General features: G+C 34.8%; 1 pseudogene; it reads left to right on the top strand.

Annotated features, from left to right (window-relative positions):
- Positions 1-5,107: 5,107 nt before the first annotated feature.
- LOC124461844 lies at positions 5,108-7,379 on the top strand (annotated as a pseudogene).
- The last annotated feature ends 14,248 nt before the right edge of the window (positions 7,380-21,627 follow it).

Raw genomic sequence — 21,627 nt, 5'->3', positions numbered from 1 at the left:
ACTTGAAAGCCTTCGACTGCTTGTGTTCCCATATTCTCCAAGTGGTCAATTCTGGCGTGAATTGTGTTTCTTATACATTTAGTTGAATTCTAATTCGTATTAAACACTTCAAGCCCCTTCATTATATTCATCCATTATCTCTGTTGTTCTGCTCTTTTGTTTCAGTTATCTTTTTTGTCATTTATTGCAGCCAAAGTACTACTTGTGTATTATATACAGTAAAGTAAGGCAAAATTTATGTTTATCCCATATCCATCTTCAGCAATTGTGTCATGTCAAATTAAGCTACAAAATTTATTATATTGCCCATTGACATACTTGAACTCTGTTCTAGGCAATATATTCAATAAATTCGAGAAGTCGCTGCTTGTTGTGGGCTTTTGCAACATTCTGCCATTGTTATTGACAATTTGTTGCCATCCGTGTGGGTGGTCAAATGGGTGAGCAGGGCGAAAGTGGCTCGTATTTTTTGTATGATCTGGATGGGGTGGCTAAAGGTCTTTTTGTGACTATGCTTTTCATTAGTGCGATCGAAACATATTTGAATTATTTTCATTTCAATTGCAAACTGTTTTGCCGCACAGAGAAATCAATTGAATTACCATTTCACATATGAAATGGTCATTTGTCAGTAAACAACAATTGCAAGGGATGGGCTAGTGGGGTAGGACAGCAGTCGGGGCGGAGAATCATGGTGGTATTTGTGGGTGTGGTCTGTCAAAATGGCCGTATAAATATGTCGCCTTTTTGTGGGATTCTATGGATAAGCACTTCGTTGCTAAATTGTTCGTCGTTATTAAATTTTCGCTGCGTTGAGTTCTCATTTCCGTTTTATGCCTAATGCAGCTGGACAACAGTAACAACAACAAGAACAGAACAACAGCAGCAGCAATATGTGAATGTGGGATAGTACAACGGATGTTGCCATAGGACATAGATATACCATATAGTATTCAATATATGGCCATATAAGCAAACGAGTCTTTGCTAGAGATGACAATGCCCAGGCGTGTGTAATTTTTTTTAAAGATGCCACAAAAACCTCAAATATATTTTAAACTAGCTGGCCCGACAAGCGTTGCTCTGCCCCTTTTTTACTTGCTGGCGAATTAAATGTTTAGTTCATCCATTAAATGTTTGACTTCTAACATTTGTAGCGATTGCACAGCGCTGGTTCAATTCTCTATCAACTCACCAATGAAATATATTTGTAAAACTGATGGTCAGCATCTGGGAGCGGCAACAGTGACCCAGCCCTATGGTATATCTGACCTTGAATCTGGAATTATTTTTCTCATAAATCAAATGCATAGTAAGTACTAAGAAGTAATTACCTAAAAGGTCGGCATAAATCGATCTCTTATAATATTTGTAGCCCCAAAAGATGTCATTTGAAAGCACGAATTGTACTTTTGAATATTTTCAAAAACTCCTTTGACGCTTGTCAATTGCCATAAATTAATGAGTGCAAAGGGTCTGGTGGAGGTTCTAATGCACGCAATTTAACTTTTCCAGAAGCACAGCACATGGCAGGCGTTTCGTTCATAAATTTCAATGCTCTGCAATGCACACATTCTTCATTCATTTGTCCAATATTGGAATATATGCTATAATCAATTGTGCTATCATAATTATGAGCCGCCAATTCCATGTTGTTGTTAACCGTGTTCGCATTACGTCTACGAAATTCTCTAACAACTGTGGATTTTCGTGTTCGTCTACCAGTATTTGAACGTCTTGGAAGTAGCATTTTGATTGTGGTTTATATACAATTTACTTAATTTTTTAAATTCTAACCTCACTTTTCTTTCCGAACGCAAAAAATTGACTTATAACAGTCACGAATGCAATGATCTGGCAACGAATGCCATATAAACAATACATCAGTCATTAAATGTATGGCAGCACCACTGGTATATTAAAGCTATATGTTATATAACACTATACGTTAGAGGTTTACATTGTATTGAAATGAATTTTTTTTTTTCATTTCATTTAAAACGCCTTAATTTAATTGGTTAAATTCAAAATTAGCTTTCTTTTGGAAAAACAAAGCTTCATTTTGCCATAACGAATATTTAAACCATAGGTACGGGGGCTAACTTTGACCGCGTCAAAGTTTGTATACCCTTGCAAGTTTTTTGGTAACTCTTTCCTTTTCAGAGTAAAAAAAACGTTTTATCTAAAAAGGCTAATGTTTGCGAAAGAATGGCCAACAATCTTAGCATAGGAAATAACGAAGATATTGATCAAAGTCACTGTTTTCCACCGATCGTTCCTATGGGAGCTATGTGATATAGTAACCCGATATTTATCAAATTAGGCACAGTCATTAACAGATATACTAAACTAACAAATATTTAATTTGAAAGCAATCGCGTCAAAAGTAACGAAGTTATTGAGAAAGTCACTGTTTTCGAAAGATCGTTCCTATGGGAGCTATATGATATAGTCACCCGATCTTGATCAAGAATATATATACCTTATATGGTCGGAGATGCTTCCTTCTATGCGTTGCACACTTCTGACCAAAATTAATATACCCTTTTTGCAAGGGTATAAAAAAATGGGCGTAATTGGTTGATTCCTTATTGACTTATGAAATTACAAAAAAACGGCTTACAATTTTATATATATAGATTATATCTCGAATGCTTTAGAAATGAAAAACTGTTTATGTTGCGGTGCAGGCTTAATTGCCGCCCCGCGCCAGTAGAAAGGCTTACCCAACGCGCCCCTGGTTTTTGTTCTCTCTTATTCGAAGAAGAACAGTTAGAATTTACTTTGTCTTTGCTTGCACTGGTGACAGAGCGGCGGCCCGCTATGACGGCGCGCTAGTCACAGAAAATTAGGCCAGTAGGAAAGACGTGAAAAGGAGAGAAAAACACAAATGTAAGATAATATAAAAACATGTGAGAAATTTGAATTAACATTGAAATAAAGATTTCAGCCAACCGATCTAACCGATCGATGTGCCACAAATTGTGCAACTGAATATAGCGCAATACAACACAAAACCGGCGTTCAATTGTTTGGTTAGAGGGCTCGGGGTATATGTTCGACTCGCGAACTTTTTTGGAGCTGTCCCACGTCACAACCTGAACATTTTCTACAGCTTAGCTAGTATTTTTAAAATATACAAACAAAATTCTCTATACCATAATTGCTTTTTCATAATTAAGGGCCTGTAAAGGTACAAACTTAGCCCCAAATTTTAAAAGCTTTATTCAATGTAGACAATCAAAAATTGTTTAGTGTTGACTTGCATACATATGTGTATACCCTTGTCTAAGTAAAAATAGTATCCAAATAGACATATGTAAATTTATAGCCCCTTTCGATTTGGAGCCAATTGAATATCTGAATTTTGTATGAAAATTTGTTGACCTTTGGGCGAGGCCATTTTGCGACACTAGTTTGTACTAAAGTACTTTTTTCTTTGAACTACGAAAGAAAGTGAATTGAAATTTCCTTCGAATGACATTATTTTCATAAAAATCTAATTAAAATAAGATAGTTCTGATCGTCTATCAATAAGGGACATTTTATGCAAATCTGCCCATCCATCTCTTTCTTTGCGTATGAACATTCCAAGGGCCGCTGTTTAGGTTACGTTTACTTAGGAGTTACTTAGGAGCCGAGAATATCAAAACTAAAGTCAAAAGAGAAAACTTATAAGTTCGTGGACGTATATGTTTTTGATAAGTTTTGCTTTTTAAATTATTAATAACCGTAAATGAAAACAGTCGAAAAAAATTTTTCATATATATTACGATGATTTGATTCATTCATTTGATCTCTATCTGCGATTCGCCCATCACTATAATTTTTTCTTTTGGTTTTTTACTGCCACATGTGGCGTATGCGTAATATTCGGTTATTATTATTATTGTATTATTTTATTTAAAGCTTCTAAACAATTACTTCTCCACCAATTTGGCAATCGCAAATCTCTTTTGCAATTGAATTCGCCATTTTGTTTGAATTCACTAGGTTTGGGCATTTTTATTACGATTTGTTTTTGCCTTTCAACCAAATTGAAACTAATTGAAATGTGTGGATTGGCTAACTGCGGGGGAATACAAAAGAAACAGGTGAAGTTTTTGTGAAAGGGCTGGAAGCGGCAGCATAAAAACTTGCGTCATAAATTGTGACGGATATGAAGGTAAAAAAGTTTCTATATCCAATTTAACAGATTTCAAAAAGGAATTCGAAATCTATAAAATTCAATTAGATGAACTGCAATGCATCCAAACTTCTCTATCCAGTACTGTTATCAATGGCGGACAGATTGACTATATGTCTGATGTTTCACAGGATCGACCAAAATTATCAAAATTGGAGAGTGAGTCGGTTTATGATGCAGATAAAATATTAGAAGAAATTTGCAAAAGTGTTGAGTCATTCACCTTGCCCGAAGAAAGTTCCAAAGTTGTGCCAAGGACAGGAAACTATTTGAGTGCTTGGTCGTCAGACTCATCGCTTTATAATGATTTTATTAAAAAAAAAGAAGACAAAGAATTGTTGCATGATTGCCAAGATATAATTAGCCTACCTTCTGAAGATAGTTTTTACAAGAATAATCTTTCCGAAGTCTATATTACTAGCGATTTAAAATCTACGCAATTTAAGAGCTTTGTCGTTATAGAACATTTGATATTCACCCATTGTCAAATAAAGGGTTTGATATTGAACTATGGTTTCTTGGAAACAGTCGAAGTGGAGGATAAAAATTATGAAATTAATAATATTAATCAGCTGAAGAATGTGAATGATATTTTCGCTAATGTACAGTACGCATTGAACCAAATTAAAAAAAATAATTCTCAATATGAGGAAAAATTAGAGTGCTTTTCCGAAATTTCGAACATTCAAGATTATTCTATTTCCTCACGAGAATCCGCTGACATTGAATTCAAAGACCTTTTAATTCCTAGAACAGCAGATGGAGAAAGTTTTATGACTTCATCTGCTAAAAAACTAGATAAAGGATTGGAAAGCTATAAACATTTATTGGATTCACAGCATACAACAAATCTTAGCAAAAGATGAGACGAAAATGAAATCATTAACTCAATCGATGGACATACAAAACAAACCATTAAACATGGAATTTGAAGATATTTTTGAAACCAATCGTCCAAGTCCAACATGCAATGAATTGAACAAATTTGAACACATCAATGACGATGAGGATAATTATGAATTTGGTTCTTCAAACAAATGGCAACATCAGCGTTACATTATAGCCGCACGAGCCATTATTGTACATCTATTTAAGTCCAATCCTGCTTATCAATGTTCACCTATCGAGGCTGGTGCTCCGAACTTATACGAAGAACTAGAACAATTCTATGAAATGATGGCGCATCCAAATAGTTCGTTAACAAAACTCATAGATGTCTCAGCTGTTCAAAGGCGTTTGAAAATGATCTTAGATCGTGTAAAGCAGGCAAAATCTGGCCCAAAAGTTGGCTACATTTAGTAGGGAAAATTCAATTAAGACAATTGCTTACTAGTAAGGAGAAAGGTGCATATGAGGCAATGCGCTGGCGGCTGGCTGATCGTAGTGTTCAGGATTTATCAGATGATGAACGCCTACGCGATGCCTTGAATGCCGTGATGGGCTATGAATGCCGACAATTAAGATACTCGTTCAGAACATCGCAACTTCTGTTACGTTCACCGGAACAACAGCGTAACCTAAGCGAATCGTATTTGTTATTGGCCTTGGGACATTTGGGTTGTTTATATCGAGAGCTGCAACATCAGCAGAAACAACTTCAAACTTTAGGTAGTGGGTTGGCCTTAGCTCAACGTCAGCGTGAAGAACTTTTGCTATACAAACAGTTTCATCGAAATATCAAAACCTTGAAAACCTGCAACTCTCTTTCAATTGTGGAAATCGAGTAGAAATTTTTCATCGAAATTTGAATGGATTTTAAATCTAAATTGTCTTATTTTCGAGGAAGCAAGTTTATTGAACACTCTTTCGAAGGAATTGTATCAAGGAAATTATGAAAATTTATTGCAAAACTGGTTATTATTGGTCAGCCAGACCATGTTAGAGCATTTAAGCCGATGGTGAGCTACTCGAATCGGAGTCTACAGAGTTTTTTCTTATTGAAAATTTGACATTACCAACGGAGAATTTCTGGCAGGGACGTTTCACTCTACTAACCAAGATAGTCCCCTTATTTTTGAGTAACGAACTTTGCCATTTAATTTTAAATGTTGGAAAATGTCATCGATATAGCAAAGAATTTTTAGGAATTGATATTGAAGTACCACTGAACTACCAGAAGCTTGCTAAGGCCTTTCAGCTGACTTACTTGAATCATGATATGGAACCTTTAAATGATCTTGTTGCTTGGGTAAACCAAGACATTTCATCATATATATTTAGTCAGCATGACCCGGCCATTGACCTCTTATATAGGCTTTTCAAATATATATTACCTCGCGATCTGCATTTCGTTACTAACTTGATAAATCTCCTTGAACCTTTACTTGAACAATCGGTCGATTTGTTCGATTTGCAACAGTTTACCTCTGTATTAGAGCAAATATTAACTAAGGATAACTCTGAGCTTTATATGGTGGAAATACCCTCAGAGAGTTGTCTGTGTTGGTCAAAGTTTCAATTATGCTGGCATTTAGCTGACAATTGGAAGGCTCTCATAGGTCAAAGTGTTCAGACGTATTCAAATATTTTCACAGACCTTTGGAAATTCCATTCTGCCAACTATATTCTTTTCGAAAGAATACTAAGCCATAAATATTATTTTGGACGGCGTATTGAATTCGAGTATCTTGCCGATGTCAATCAGGTAGAACAACGTTTTCAATCCTTAATCGATTTATTTATCAGTGTGATGAGAGGCCTAAGACATTACCTATTGATTCAGGTTTTAGATGAAGCTTATAATCAATTAAATTTAAGATGTAATGAAGCCAAGACTTTGGATGATATTGTTCAAGCTCATAAACAGTATCTAAATGCAATAGCAATGGATTTGTTTTTGACCAAAAATGGCAGAGATTGTAAAATCTGTTTCAATCAAATATACCATTTCGTATTCGATTTGGACATTGAGCAGCAAAAATTTTTATCTCAATGTCAACAATTAATAGATTGTTTAAGGAGTTTTTCAGACGAGGAACGATTATTAAAATGCCAATCGGAATTGCATTTGGTCTGTAAGCGCACATGGAATATTTTAAATGACTTGGGAGGAAAATTTTCTATTAATTTGATGGAGCTTAGGGCAAACCTGAATAGAAAAGGTGAAAGAAAGTTCAAGTTGTTGGCCAAAAAACTGAATGCTAATGGCTTATATAGGAATGCTCAAAAGCCACTGCATAATTGTTTAAATTAGTCAAAGGAATTTGCCAAAACCTATGTATGCCATATTTTATTTCTATTTGTCTCATGGGTTTTTATATTGTAAATAAATTTGGTTGATATATTTTGATATAACTAAAATTAAAAATTGTAATTTTATTTGAAAATATTGCAAAAACTTAACTCTAAACTTGCAATTTATAAAGCATTACGAATATTCCATTGAATCTTTAATTGAAAATGGGATTTATTTTTTATGCTATTTTAATCCTTTTTACACTCTTTTGAGAACAATTGGAGCTTCTTTCTAGTCCTTATTCATTTGTCGTCAGTATCTGTGTTTCGGACTTTGGTTTCTGTAATTTTTAAATACAAACTAAAATTAAAAATCAATTCCTTTTTCACTTCAAATCCTAATCTTTGGTAAAGTTCTAATTCGTTTATAAGATGAGCATGTGAATGGGAAAAAAACGAAATAGAAAGAAAAGAGAATTTCTCGTTTGGTCGTTTTCGTCTATTTGTAAATTGGATTTTAATTGAAAAATAAGAATCGACTTAGCCATGTTTGCATTGTGCAGCAACTGAAAATGATGCCTTTTGTTATGCTAATTTCTTTTACTCCGGTAGTGTGAATAACGTATTCCCACAGACACGTACACACCCATTGTCACACTCTCATTCGCATAGACAAAACACATACAGAGACTCAATTTTTTCTCTGCTATTCGTTCGTTTAAATTAAAGTAAATAATGGAAATTTACTTTTGCGTTTGGCAAATGGAATTTTATGTTCATGTCAATTTTAATTACTCGAAGCAAATTAAATCAAAAAGAAATCATCTCTTTCTCTGTATTGGTTTTTTTAACTTAATTTTTTGTTAACAACTTATGACAACAAAGTTGTCATTCCTTGTTTCTTACGCGCTCTCTGTGTTTTTCATTTGCATAACTTCCTTTGAAATCTTGATAGCAAAATCTTAGCCAAAAGTACAAAAAAAAAAAAAATGAAGAAGAAAAGAAAATTTTGTAGTCCTTAACAAGCGCTTTTATTATCTCCTCCACAAGCACAGCAGCTGGCAAAGTCATTTTTGAGTCACACATATCACTGAGACATCACTGAAACTGGTTGGGGTAACATTTTGTCAAATCACAAGCTGCTCATGAAAAGTCAAGTGAGTGACTTGCTCAGTTGCTGATTAGGAAAATGAATTTTATAGAATTTTTTTATTTTTTTCAAATATTTCGTTTTTTATTTTTTTTGTCTCCTCCTCTGGAAAAAAGGCTTTTTTGAATTTATCATTTACGTGAGGCATTTACCCCAAAAAGTAGGCAAGAAAATATATTATGATAGCAAAAGTTAATGAAAAAAAAAAACTAATTTACAAAGTTATTTTAATGTTAAATATACTATGTATTAGCTAATTTATCTCGGTTATTTAAGCTATACACGAAACACTACAGGAAGAAAATGTCAATGAAGTTTTTAGGGAAGCGTTGAATTTTAATAAGCTTTGAAAAAATTAATGAATTAAGTAACAAAAGTTAAATCGATTTTATGAAGTCTTTTGTTGCTTCCGAGTGGTTCTCAGACGCTAATCAAGAGCGATTCCGGCCCGTTTTTTAACTTTTTGCTCTCAATTCCGAGTAAAACGTCAATCATTTTCGTTTTTGCACTAACTTTGAAACACGTTTGTTCGCCTACTATATTGGTTTACAGATTTGCCGAGCTTTACAATCATTTAGGTATATATTTTGTTTTTGAATGCAAGTCCTGACGAAATAACTCAGGTTTCTTTTGTAAAAGGTTTTTAAACTAATTCAATTTTATTCCTGGCAAACATTTAAATTTTTACACAATTTTGAAGATATATTTTACATTAAATTTATTTGTCTTAAAGGCAAACAATTTGCAACCAAATAATTATACCATACACCCATAGGGTGAAATGGTATATTAAAGTCGCTAAAATGTATGTAACAGGCAGAAGGAAGCATCTCCGACCCCACAAAGTATATATATTCTTGATCAGGATCAACAACCGAGTCGATCTAGCCATGTCCGTCTGTCCGTCCGTCCGTCTGTCCGTATGAACACCTAGATCTCGGAGACTGTAAGAGCTAGAGTCACCAAATTTGGTATGTAGACTCGTGTAGTATGTAGAGTGATCAAGTTTATTTCAAATATTTTTGCCACGCCCCTTTCCGCCCCCGCAATTTAAAAAAGCGTTTATCTCAAAAACTATTCCAGCTAAAGACACCATATTTGGTATGTATATTCGCTTAGTAAATGCACACATTTTGTATGTATAAAAATTTTGCCACGCCCTTTTCCGCCCCCTTAATTTGAAAAACTTGATTATCTCCCGTATTTTTTTACCTTATGCAATCCAATTTGGCACACTTAAATTTGATACTAATATTTAGCAAAATACCAAATTTGATCAAAATCGGACATAAAACAGTCGAGTTATGCATATAAACGTTTTTCCATAAGGCCGGAGTTGGCCGTTGGCTGGTGGGGGCGCTAGGGTGCTCGTATGATTGAGTGAGCGAGATACTAAGATATGCTTGTAAGAAGCATGTGAAAATGGATTTGTTTAATAAAGTTGAAATATTTGCTTTACTGGTGTATGGTATACCTAAGTCGTCGAGACGACTTACTTATTTCATTTTTTTTTGAAATCGAATTCAAGAAAAGGTCTGAAATCCGATTCCGACCAAAACATTCCGAATCGAAAACGAGAACTTTTTTACTTTCTACTAAATTTGAGTCTGCAAAAAAGTAAAAGAATGTAAGAAAAATTATCATTTATTCTTAGAACGTCAAAATATAAATTTCTGTAGGCGATATGTTAAAGTCGGGGTAGGATGCAATTTTTAATTCTTCTGGCCAAGGGATTTGTTTTACAATATTTCTTGATATCATCTCTGAATATATTTGAACCAATTTAAATTACAAACCACACTTAAAGCTTTGAACTAAACATTTAAAGCTTTAACTTACTGTGCACAGACTTTATTGGGCCTAATTGGCGAAACATGTTTGCCACTTAACACGATTAAATCTATTCCACTTGAAAGCCTTCGACTGCTTGTGTTCCCATATTCTCCAAGTGGTCAATTCTGGCGTGAATTGTGTTTCTTATACATTTAGTTGAATTCTAATTCGTATTAAACACTTCAAGCCCCTTCATTATATTCATCCATTATCTCTGTTGTTCTGCTCTTTTGTTTCAGTTATCTTTTTTGTCATTTATTGCGACTCATCATTTTCACATTTCTTTGACTGTCGCAGCCAAAGTACTACTTGTGTATTATATACAGTAAAGTAAGGCAAAATTTATGTTTATCCCATATCCATCTTCAGCAATTGTGTCATGTCAAATTAAACTATAAAATTTATTATTATGCCCATTGACATACTTGAACTCTGTTCTAGGCAATAAATTCGAGAAGTCGCTGCTTGCTGTTGGCTTTTGCAACATTCTGCCATTGTTATTGACAATTTGTTGCCACCCGTGTGGGTGGTCAAATGGGTGAGCAGGGCGAAAGTGGCTCGTATTTTTTGTATGATCTGGATGGGGTGGCAAAAGGTCTTTTTGTGACTATGCTTTTCATTAGTGCGATCGAAACATATTTGAATTATTTTCATTTCAATTGCAAACTGTTTTGCCGCACACAGAAATCAATTGAATTACCATTTCACATATGAAATGGTCATTTGTCAATAAACAACAATTGCAAGGGATGGGCTAGTGGGGTAGGACAGCTGTCGGGGCGGAGAATCATGGTGGTATTTGTGGGTGTGGTCTGTCAAAATGGCCGTATAAATATGTCGCCTTTTTGTGGGATTCTATGGATAAGCACTTCGTTGCTAAATTGTTCGTCGTCATTAAATTTCCGCTGCGTTGAGTTCTCATTTCCGTTTCTATGCCTAATGCAGCTGGACAACAGTAACAACAACAAGAACAAGAACAACAGCAGCAGCAATATGTGAATGTGGATAGTACAACGGATGTTGCCATAGGACATAGATATACCATATAGTATTCAATATATGGCCATATAAACAAAGGAGTCTGTGCTAGAGATGACAATGCGCAGGCGTGTGTAATTTTTTTTAAAGATGCCACAAAAACCTCAAATATATTTTAAACTAGCTGGCCCGACAAGCGTTGCTCTGCCCCTTTTTTACTTGCTGGCGAATTAAATGTTTAGTTCATCCATTAAATGTTCGACTTCTAACAATAGTAGCGATTGCACAGCGCTGGTTCAATTCTCTATCAACATCACCAATGAAATATATTTGTAAAAACTGATGGTCAGCATCTGGGAGTGGCAACAGTGACCCAGCCCTATGGTATATCTGACCTTGAATCTGGAATTATTTTTGTCATAAATCAAATGGCATAGTAAGTACTAAGAAGTAATTACCTAAAAGGTCGGCATAAATCGATCTCTTATAATATTTGTAGCCCCAAAAGATGTCATTTGAAAGCACGAATTGTACTTTTGAATATTTTTCAAAAACTCCTTTGACGCTTGTCAATTGCCATAAATTAATGAGTGCAAAGGGTCTGGTGGATGTTCTAATGCACGCAATTTAACATTTCCAGAAGCTCAGCACATGGCAGGCGTTTCGTTCATAAATTTCAATGCTCTGCAATGCACACATTCTTCATTCATTTGTCCAATATTGAAATATATGCTATAATCAATTGTGCTATCATAATTATGAGCCGCCAATTCCATGTTGTTGTTAACCGTGTTCGCATTACGTCTACGAAATTCTCTAACAACTGTGGCTTTTCGTGTTCGTCTACCAGTATTTGAACGTCTTGGAAGTGGCATTTTGATTGTGGTTTATATACAATTTACTTAATTTTTTAAATTCTAACCTCACTTTTCTTTCCGAACGCAAAAAATTGACTTATAACAGTCACGAATGCAATGATCTGGCAACGAATGCCATATAAACAATACATCAGTCATTAAATGTATGGCAGCACCACTGGTATATTAAAGCTATATGTTATACAACACTATACGTTAGAGGTTTACATTGTATTGAAATGAATTTTTTTTTTCATTTCATTTAAAACGCCTTAAGTTAATTGGTTAAATTCAAAATTAGCTTTCTTTTGGAAAAACAAAGCTTCATTTTGCCATAACGAATATTTAAAAAAAATGGGCGTAATTGGTTGATTCCTTATTGACTTATTAAATTACAAAAAAACGGCTTACAATTTTATATATATAGATTATATCTCGAATGCTTTAGAAATGAAAAACTGTTTATGTTGCGGTGCAGGCTTAATTGCCGCCCCGCGCCAGTAGAAAGGCTTACCCAACCCGCCCCTGGTTTTTGTTCTCTCTTATTCGAAGAAGAACAGTTAGAATTTACTTTGTCTTTGCTTGCACTGGTGACAGAGCGGCGGCCCGCTATGACGGCGCGCTAGTCACAGAAAATTAGGCCAGCAGGAAAGACGTGAAAAGGAGAGAAAAACACAAATGTAAGATAATATAAAAACATGTGAGAAATTTGAATTAACATTGAAATAAAGATTTCAGCCAACCGATCTAACCGATCGATGTGCCCACACACAAAACCGGCGTTCAATTGTTTGGTTAGAGGGCTCGGGGTATATGTTCGACTCGCGAACTTTTTTGGAGCTGTCCCACGTCACAACCTGAACATTTTCTACAGTTTAGCTAGTATTTTGAAAATATACAAACAAAATAGAAGGTTTCTCTATACCATAATTGCTTTTTCATAATTAAGGGCCTGTAAAGGTACAAACTTAGCCCCAAATTTTAAAAAGCTATATTCAATGTAGACAATCATAAATTGTTTAGTGTTGACTTGCATACATATGTGTATACCCTTGTCTAAGTAAAAATAGTATCCAAATAGACATATGTAAATTTATAGCCCCTTTCGAGTTGAAGCCAATTGAATATCTGAATTTTGTATGAAAATTTGTTGACCTTTGGGCGAGGCCATTTTGCGACACTAGTTTGTACTAAAGTACTTTTTTCTTTGAACTACGAAAGAAAGTGAATTGAAATTTCCTTCAAATGACATTATTTTCATAAAAATCGAATTAAAATAAGATAGTTCTGATCGTCTATCAATGAGGGACATTTTATGCAAATCTGCCCATCCATCTCTTTCTTTGCGTATGAACATTCCAAGGGCCGCTGTTTAGGTTACGTTTACTTAGGAGTTACTTAGGAGCCGAGAATATTAAAACTAAAGTCAAAAGAGAAACCTTATAAGTTCGTGGACGTATATGTTTTTGATAAGTTTTGCTTTTTAAATTATTAATAACCTTGGATGAAAACAGTCGAAAAAAATTTTTCATATATATTACGATGATTTGATTCATTCATTTGATCTCTATCTGCGATTCGCCCATCACTATAATTTTTATACCATACACCCATAGGGTGAAATGGTATATTAAAGTCGCCAAAATGTATGTAACAGGCAGAAGGAAGCATCTCCGACCCACAAAGTATATATATTCTTAATCAGGATCAACAACCGAGTCGATCTAGCCATGTCCATCTGTCCGTCCGTCTGTCCGTCTGTCCGTCCGTCCGTCTGTCCGTCTGTCCGTATGAACACCTAGATCTCGGAGACTATAAGAGCTAGAGCCACCAAATTTTTTATGTAGACTCGTGTAGTATGTAGAGTGATCAAGTTTATTTCAAATTTTTGCCACGCCCCTTTCCGCCCCCGCAATTTAATAAAAGCGTTTATCTCAAAAACTATTCCAGCTAGAGCCACCATATTTGGTATGTATATTCGCTTAGTAAATGCACACATTTTGTATGTATAAAAATTTTGCCACGCCCTTTTCCGCCCCCGTAATTTGAAAAACTTGATTATCTCCCGTATTTTTTACCTTATGCAATCAAATTTGGCACGCTTAAATTTAATATCTAGCAAAATACCAAATTTGATCAAAATCGGACAAAAAACAGTCGAGTTATGCATATAAACGGTTTTCCATAAGGCCGGAGTTGGCCGTTGGCTGGCGGGGGCGCTAGGGTGCTCGTATGATTGAGTGAGCGAGATACTAAGATATGCTTGTAAGAAGCATGTGAAAATGCATTTGTTTAACAAAGTTGAAATATTTGCTTTACTGGTGTATGGTATACCTAAGTCGGCGAGACGACTGACTTACTTCATTTCTTTTGTTATTTTACTGCCACATGTGGCGTATGCGTAATATTCGGTTATTATTATTATTGGTATTATTTTATTGAAAGCTTCTAAACAATTACTTCTCCACCAATTTGGCAATCGCAAATCTCTTTTGCAATTGAATTTCGCCATTTTGTTTGAATTCACTAGGTTTGTGCATTTTTATTACGATTTGTTTTCGCCTTTCAACCAAATTGAAACTAATTGAAATGTGTGGATTGGCTAAGTGCGGGGGAATACAAAAGAAACAGGTGAAGTTTTTGTGAAAGGGCTGAAAGCGGCAGCATAAAAACTTGCGTCATAAATTGTGACGGATATGAAGGTAAAAAAGTTTCTATATCCAATTTAACAGATTTCAAAAAGGAATTCGAAATCTATAAAATTCAATTAGATGAACTGCAATGCATCCAAACTTCTCTATCCAGTACTGTTATCAATGGTGGACAGATTGACTATATGTCTGATGTTTCACAGGATCGACCAAAATTATCAAAATTGGAGAGTGAGTCGGTTTATGATGCAGATAAAATATTAGAAGAAATTTGCAAAAGTGTTGAGTCATTCACCTTGCCCGAAGAAAGTTCCAAAGTTGTGCCAAGGACAGGAAACTATTTGAGTGCTTAGTCGTCAGACTCATCGCTTTACAATGATTTTATTAAAAAACCAGAGGGCCGGGGCTAACTTCGACCGCGTCAAAGTTTGTATACCCTTGCAACTTTTTTGGTAACTCTTTCCTTACCTATAGCCATCAAAGTGGAAAAACGTTTTATCTAAAAAGGCTAATGTTTGCGACAGAACGGCCAGCAATCGTAGCATAGGAAATAACGAAGTTATTGGACAAAGTCACTGTTTTCCACCGATCGTTCCTATGGGAGCTATATGATATAGTTACCCGATCCTTATCAAATTTGGCACACTCATTAACAGATATATTAAACTAACAAATGTTTAATTTGAAAGCAATCGCGTCAAAAGTAACGAAGTTATTCACCAAAGTCACTGTTTTCGAAAGATCGTTCCTATGGGAGCTATATGATATAGTCACCCGATCTTGATCAAATTTGGCATAGTCGTTTATATGTGTAATTAACTCACCAATATTTAATTTCACGACAATACCTCAGAAAATAACGAAGTTATTAAGAAAAGTCACTGTTCGTGACTTTGCCATTTGTATGGGAGCTATATGATATAGTGATCCGATCCGGCTGAATCCGAGATATACAACGCCTGCAGTATATACAAGCCTACATGCAAAATTTCAGCTCTGTAGCTCTTACGGTCTAGGAGGAGTTTGCGTTGATCCAGACGGACGGACAGACGGACGGACGGACGGACGGACGGACGGACGGACATGGCTATCATGGATCAAGAATATATATACTTTATATGGTCGGAAATGCTTCCTTCTATGCGTTGCACACTTCTGACCAAAATGAATATACCCTTTTTGCAAGGGTATAATGAAGTAAGTAAGTCGTCTCGCCGACTTGGGTATACCATACACCAGGTGAAACAAATATTTAAAATTTCGAAAACCAAATGTATGTCTACTAAATTGTTTTAACATGGCTCATACCATTTGCTATCTCGCTCACTCTACAAACACACAAGCACTCTAGCGCCGCCACTAGCCAACGGCCAATTCTGCCCTTATGAACGTAGCAAAATACGTTCATACATACGTATATTTTGTATGTTTCTAGTCCGATTTCAATCAAATTTGATAGTTTGATAGAAATAGATAAGATTTATTAGTCTGCCAAATTTGATCGCGATGGTCAAAAAATTGCAAGAGCTAATCGGTTTTATCTAAATTATGGAGGCGGAAGTGGGCGTGGCAACATATTAAAATATATGTATTCTGCGTGCATACTAAGCCAATATACATACTAAATTTGGTGACTTTAGCTTTGTTAGTTTTCGATAAAATCAGTTTTGTTTAATTTTCGGGGGCGGAAATGGGCGTGGCATAATTTTTAAATAGTCAATATCTGCGCGTCTATTAAGCTAACTTACATACCAAATTTAATGTCGGTAGCTTTCATAGTTTTTAAGAAAATCAGAGTTATGTAAATTCCGTGGGCGGAAGGGGGCGTGGCAAAAAGTTGGAACAACTATTTTCTGCGCGCTAACTAATCGAGTATATAAACCAAATTTGATGTTTCTATCTGCTATACTTTTTAAGAAAAACAGTTTTATGTAAATTCTGGGCGCGGAAGGGGGCATGGCAAAAATTTGAAACGATTGAAACGAAATTTGAAAAATTCTGAGTCGATTTGGCTAGATCGACTCAGTTTTTGATCCTGATCAAGAATATATATACTTTGTGGGGTCGGAGATGCTTCCTTCTGCCTGTTACATACATTTTGGCGACTTTAATATACCATTTCACCCTATGGGTGTATGGTATAAAAGGAAGACAAAGAATTGTTGCATGATTGCCAAGATATAATTAGCCTACCTTCTGAAGATAGTTTTTACAAGAATAATCTTTCCGAAGTCCATATTACTAGCGATTTAAAATCTACGCAATTTAAGAGCTTTGTCGTTATAGAACATTTGATATTCACCCATTGTCAAATAAAGGGTTTGATATTGAACTATGGTTTCTTGGAAACAGTCGAAGTGGAGGATAAAAATTATGAAATTAATATTAATCAGCTGAAGAATGTGAATGATATTTTCGCTAATGTACACTACGCATTGAACCAAATTAAAAAAAAATAATTCTCAATATGAGGAAAAATTATAGTGCTTTTCCGAAATTTCGAACATTCAAGATAATTCTATTTCCTCACGAGAATCCGCTGACATTGAATTCAAAGACCTTTTAACTCTTAGAACAGCAGATGGAGAAAGTTTTATGACTTTATCTGCTAAAAAACTAGATAAAGGATTGGAAAGCTATAAACATTTATTGGATCAATTGGAAAAAGTACGTTTGAGCTCAAATCACAGCATACAACAAATCTTAGCAAAAGATGAGACGAAAATGAAATCAATAACTCAATCGATGGACATACAAAACAAACCATTAAACATGGAATTTGAAGATATTTTTGAAACCAATCGTCCAAGTCCAACATGCAATGAATTGAACAAATTTGAACACATCAATGACGATGAGGATAATTATGAATTTGGTTCTTCAAACAAATGGCAACATCAGCGTTACATTATAGCCGCACGAGCCATTATTGTACATCTATTTAAGTCCAATCCTGCTTATCAATGTTCACCTATCGAGGCTGGTGCTCCGAACTTATACGAAGAACTAGAACAATTCTATGAAATGATGGCGCATCCAAATAGTTCGTTAACAAAACTCATAGATGTCTCAGCTGTTCAAAGGCGTTTGAAAATGATCTTAGATCGTGTAAAGCAGGCAAAATCTGGCCCAAAAGTTGGCTACATTTAGTAGGGAAAATTCAATTAAGACAATTGCTTACTAGTAAGGAGAAAGGTGCATATGAGGCAATGCGCTGGCGGCTGGCTGATCGTAGTGTTCAGGATTTATCAGATGATGAACGCCTACGCGATGCCTTGAATGCCGTGATGGGCTATGAATGCCGACAATTAAGATACTCGTTCAGAACATCGCAACTTCTGTTACGTTCACCGGAACAACAGCGTAACCTAAGCGAATCGTATTTGTTATTGGCCTTGGGACATTTGGGTTGTTTATATCGAGAGCTGCAACATCAGCAGAAACAACTTCAAACTTTAGGTAGTGGGTTGGCCTTAGCTCAACGTCAGCGTGAAGAACTTTTGCTATACAAACAGTTTCATCGAAAATATCAAAACCTTGAAAAACCTGCAACTCTCTTTCAATTGTGGAAATCGAGTAGAAATTTTTCATCGAAATTTGAATGGATTTTAAATCTAAATTGTCTTATTTTCGAGGAAGCAAGTTTATTGAACACTCTTTCGAAGGAATTGTATCAAGGAAATTATGAAAATTTATTGCAAAACTGGTTATTATTGGTCAGCCAGACCATGTTAGAGCATTTAAGCCGATGGTGAGCTACTCGAATCGGAGTCTACAGAGTTTTTTCTTATTGAAAATTTGACATTACCAACGGAGAATTTCTGGCAGGGACGTTTCACTCTACTAACCAAGATAGTCCCCTTATTTTTGAGTAACGAACTTTGCCATTTAATTTTAAATGTTGGAAAATGTCATCGATATAGCAAAGAATTTTTAGGAATTGATATTGAAGTACCACTGAACTACCAGAAGCTTGCTAAGGCCTTTCAGCTGACTTACTTGAATCATGATATGGAACCTTTAAATGATCTTGTTGCTTGGGTAAACCAAGACATTTCATCATATATATTTAGTCAGCATGACCCGGCCATTGACCTCTTATATAGGCTTTTTAAATATATATTACCTCGCGATCTGCATTTCGTTACTAACTTGATAAATCACCTTGAACCTTTACTTGAACAATCGGTCGATTTGTTCGATTTGCAACAGTTTACCTCTGTATTAGAGCAAATATTAACTAAGGATAACTCTGAGCTTTATATGGTGGAAATACCCTCAGAGAGTTGTCTGTGTTGGTCAAAGTTTCAATTATGCTGGCATTTAGCTGACAATTGGAAGGCTCTCATAGGTCAAAGTGTTCAGACGTATTCAAATATTTTCACAGACCTTTGGAAATTCCATTCTGCCAACTATATTCTTTTCGAAAGAATACTAAGCCATAAATATTATTTTGGACGGCGTATTGAATTCGAGTATCTTGCCGATGTCAATCAGGTAGAACAACGTTTTCAAGCCTTAATCGATTTATTTATCAGTGTGATGAGAGGCCTAAGACATTACCTATTGATTCAGGTTTTAGATGAAGCTTATAATCAATTAAATTTAAGATGTAATGAAGCGAAGACTTTGGATGATATTGTTCAAGCTCATAAACAGTATCTAAATGCAATAGCAATGGATTTGTTTTTGACCAAAAATGGCAGAGATTGTAAAATCTGTTTCAATCAAATATACCATTTCGTATTCGATTTGGACATTGAGCAGCAAAAATTTTTATCTCAATGTCAACAATTAATAGATTGTTTAAGGAGTTTTTCAGACGAGGAACGATTATTAAAATGCCAATTGGAATTGCATTTGGTCTGTAAGCGCACATGGAATATTTTAAATGACTTGGGACGAAAATTTTCTATTAATTTGATGGAGCTTAGGGCAAACCTGAATAGAAAAGGTGAAAGAAAGTTCAAGTTGTTGGCCAAAAAACTGAATGCTAATGGCTTATATAGGAATGCTCAAAAGCCACTGCATAATTGTTTAAATTAGTCAAAGGAATTTGCCAAAAACCTATGTATGCCATATTTTATTTCCATTTGTCTCATGGGTTTTTATATTGTAAATAAATTTGGTTGATATATTTTGATATAACTAGAATTAAAAATTGTAATTTTATTTGAAAATATTGCAAAAACTTAACTCTAAACTTGCAATTTATAAAGCATTACGATTATTCCATTGAATCTTTAATTGAAAATGGGATTTATTTTTTATGCTATTTTAATCCTTTTTACACTCTTTGAGAACAATTGGAGCTTCTTTCTAGTCCTTATTCATTTGTCGTCAGTATCTGTGTTTCGGACTTTGGTTTCTGTAATTTTTAAATACAAACTAAAATTAAAAATCAATTCCTTTTTCACTTCAAATCCTAATCTTTGGTAAAGTTCTAATTCGTTTATAAGATGAGCATGTGAATGGGAACAAAAACGAAATAGAAAGAAAAGAGAATTTCTCGTTTGGTCGTTTTCGTCTATTTGTAAATTGGATTTTAATTGAAAAATAAGAATCGACTTAGCCATGTTTGCATTGTGCAGCAACTGAAAATGATGCCTTTTGTTATGCTAATTTCTTTTACTCCGGTAGTGTGAATAACGTATTCCCACAGACACGTACCCACCCATTCTCACACTCTCATTCGCATAGACAAAACACATACAGAGACTCAATTTTTGCTCTGCTATTCGTTCGTTTAAATTAAAGTAAATAAATGGAAATTTACTTTTGCGTTTGGCAAATGGAATTTTATGTTCATGTCAATTTTAATTACTCGAAGCAAATTAAATCAAAAAGAAATCATCTCTTTCTCTGTATTGGTTTTTTTAACTTAATTTTTTGTTAACAACTTATGACAACAAACTTGTCATTCCTTGTTTCTTACGCGCTCTCTGTGTTTTTCATTTGCATAACTTCCTTTGAAATCTTGATAGCAAAATCTTAGCCAAAAGTACAAAAAAAAAAATGAAGAAGAAAAGAAAATTTTGTAGTCCTTAACAAGCGCTTTTATTATCTCCTCCACAAGCACAGCAGCTGGCAAAGTCATTTTTGAGTCACACATATCACTGAGACATCACTGAAACTGGTTGGGGTACCATTTTGTCAAATCACAAAGCTGCTCATGAAAGAGTCAAGTGAGTGACATTTAAATTTTTACACAATTTTGAAGATATATTTTACATTAAATTTATTTGTCTTAAAGGCAAACAATTTGCAACCAAATAATTTTTTTTTGGAATCGAGTTCGAGAAAAGGTCTGAAATCCGATTCCGACCAAAACATTCCGAATCGAAAACGAGAACTTTTTTACTTTATACTAAATTTGAGTCTGCAAAAAAGTTAAAGAATATAAGAAAAATTATCATTTATTCTTAGAACGTCAAAATATAAAATTTCTGTAGGCGATATGTTAAAGTCGGTGTAGGATGCAATTTTTAATTCTTCTGGCCAAGGGATTTGTTTTACAATATTTCTTGATATCATCTCTGAATATATTTGAACCAATTTAAATTACAAACCACACTTAAAGCTTTGAACTAAACATTTAAATTTAACTTACTGTGCACAGACTTTATTGGGCCGAATTGGCGAAACATGTTTGCCACTTAACACGATTAAATCTATTCCACTTGAAAGCCTTCGACTGCTTGTGTTCCCATATTCTCCAAGTGGTCAATTCTGGCGTGAATTGTGTTTCTTATACATTTAGTTGAATTCTAATTCGTATTAAACACTTCAAGCCCCTTC

The sequence above is a fragment of the Drosophila willistoni genome, unplaced genomic scaffold (genome assembly GCF_018902025.1).
Source record: "Drosophila willistoni isolate 14030-0811.24 unplaced genomic scaffold, UCI_dwil_1.1 Seg691, whole genome shotgun sequence".
NCBI classification, from domain to species: domain Eukaryota; kingdom Metazoa; phylum Arthropoda; class Insecta; order Diptera; family Drosophilidae; genus Drosophila; species Drosophila willistoni.
The sequence above is the reverse complement of the archived record's forward strand: the minus strand, read 5'-3'. Positions and strand labels throughout refer to the sequence as shown.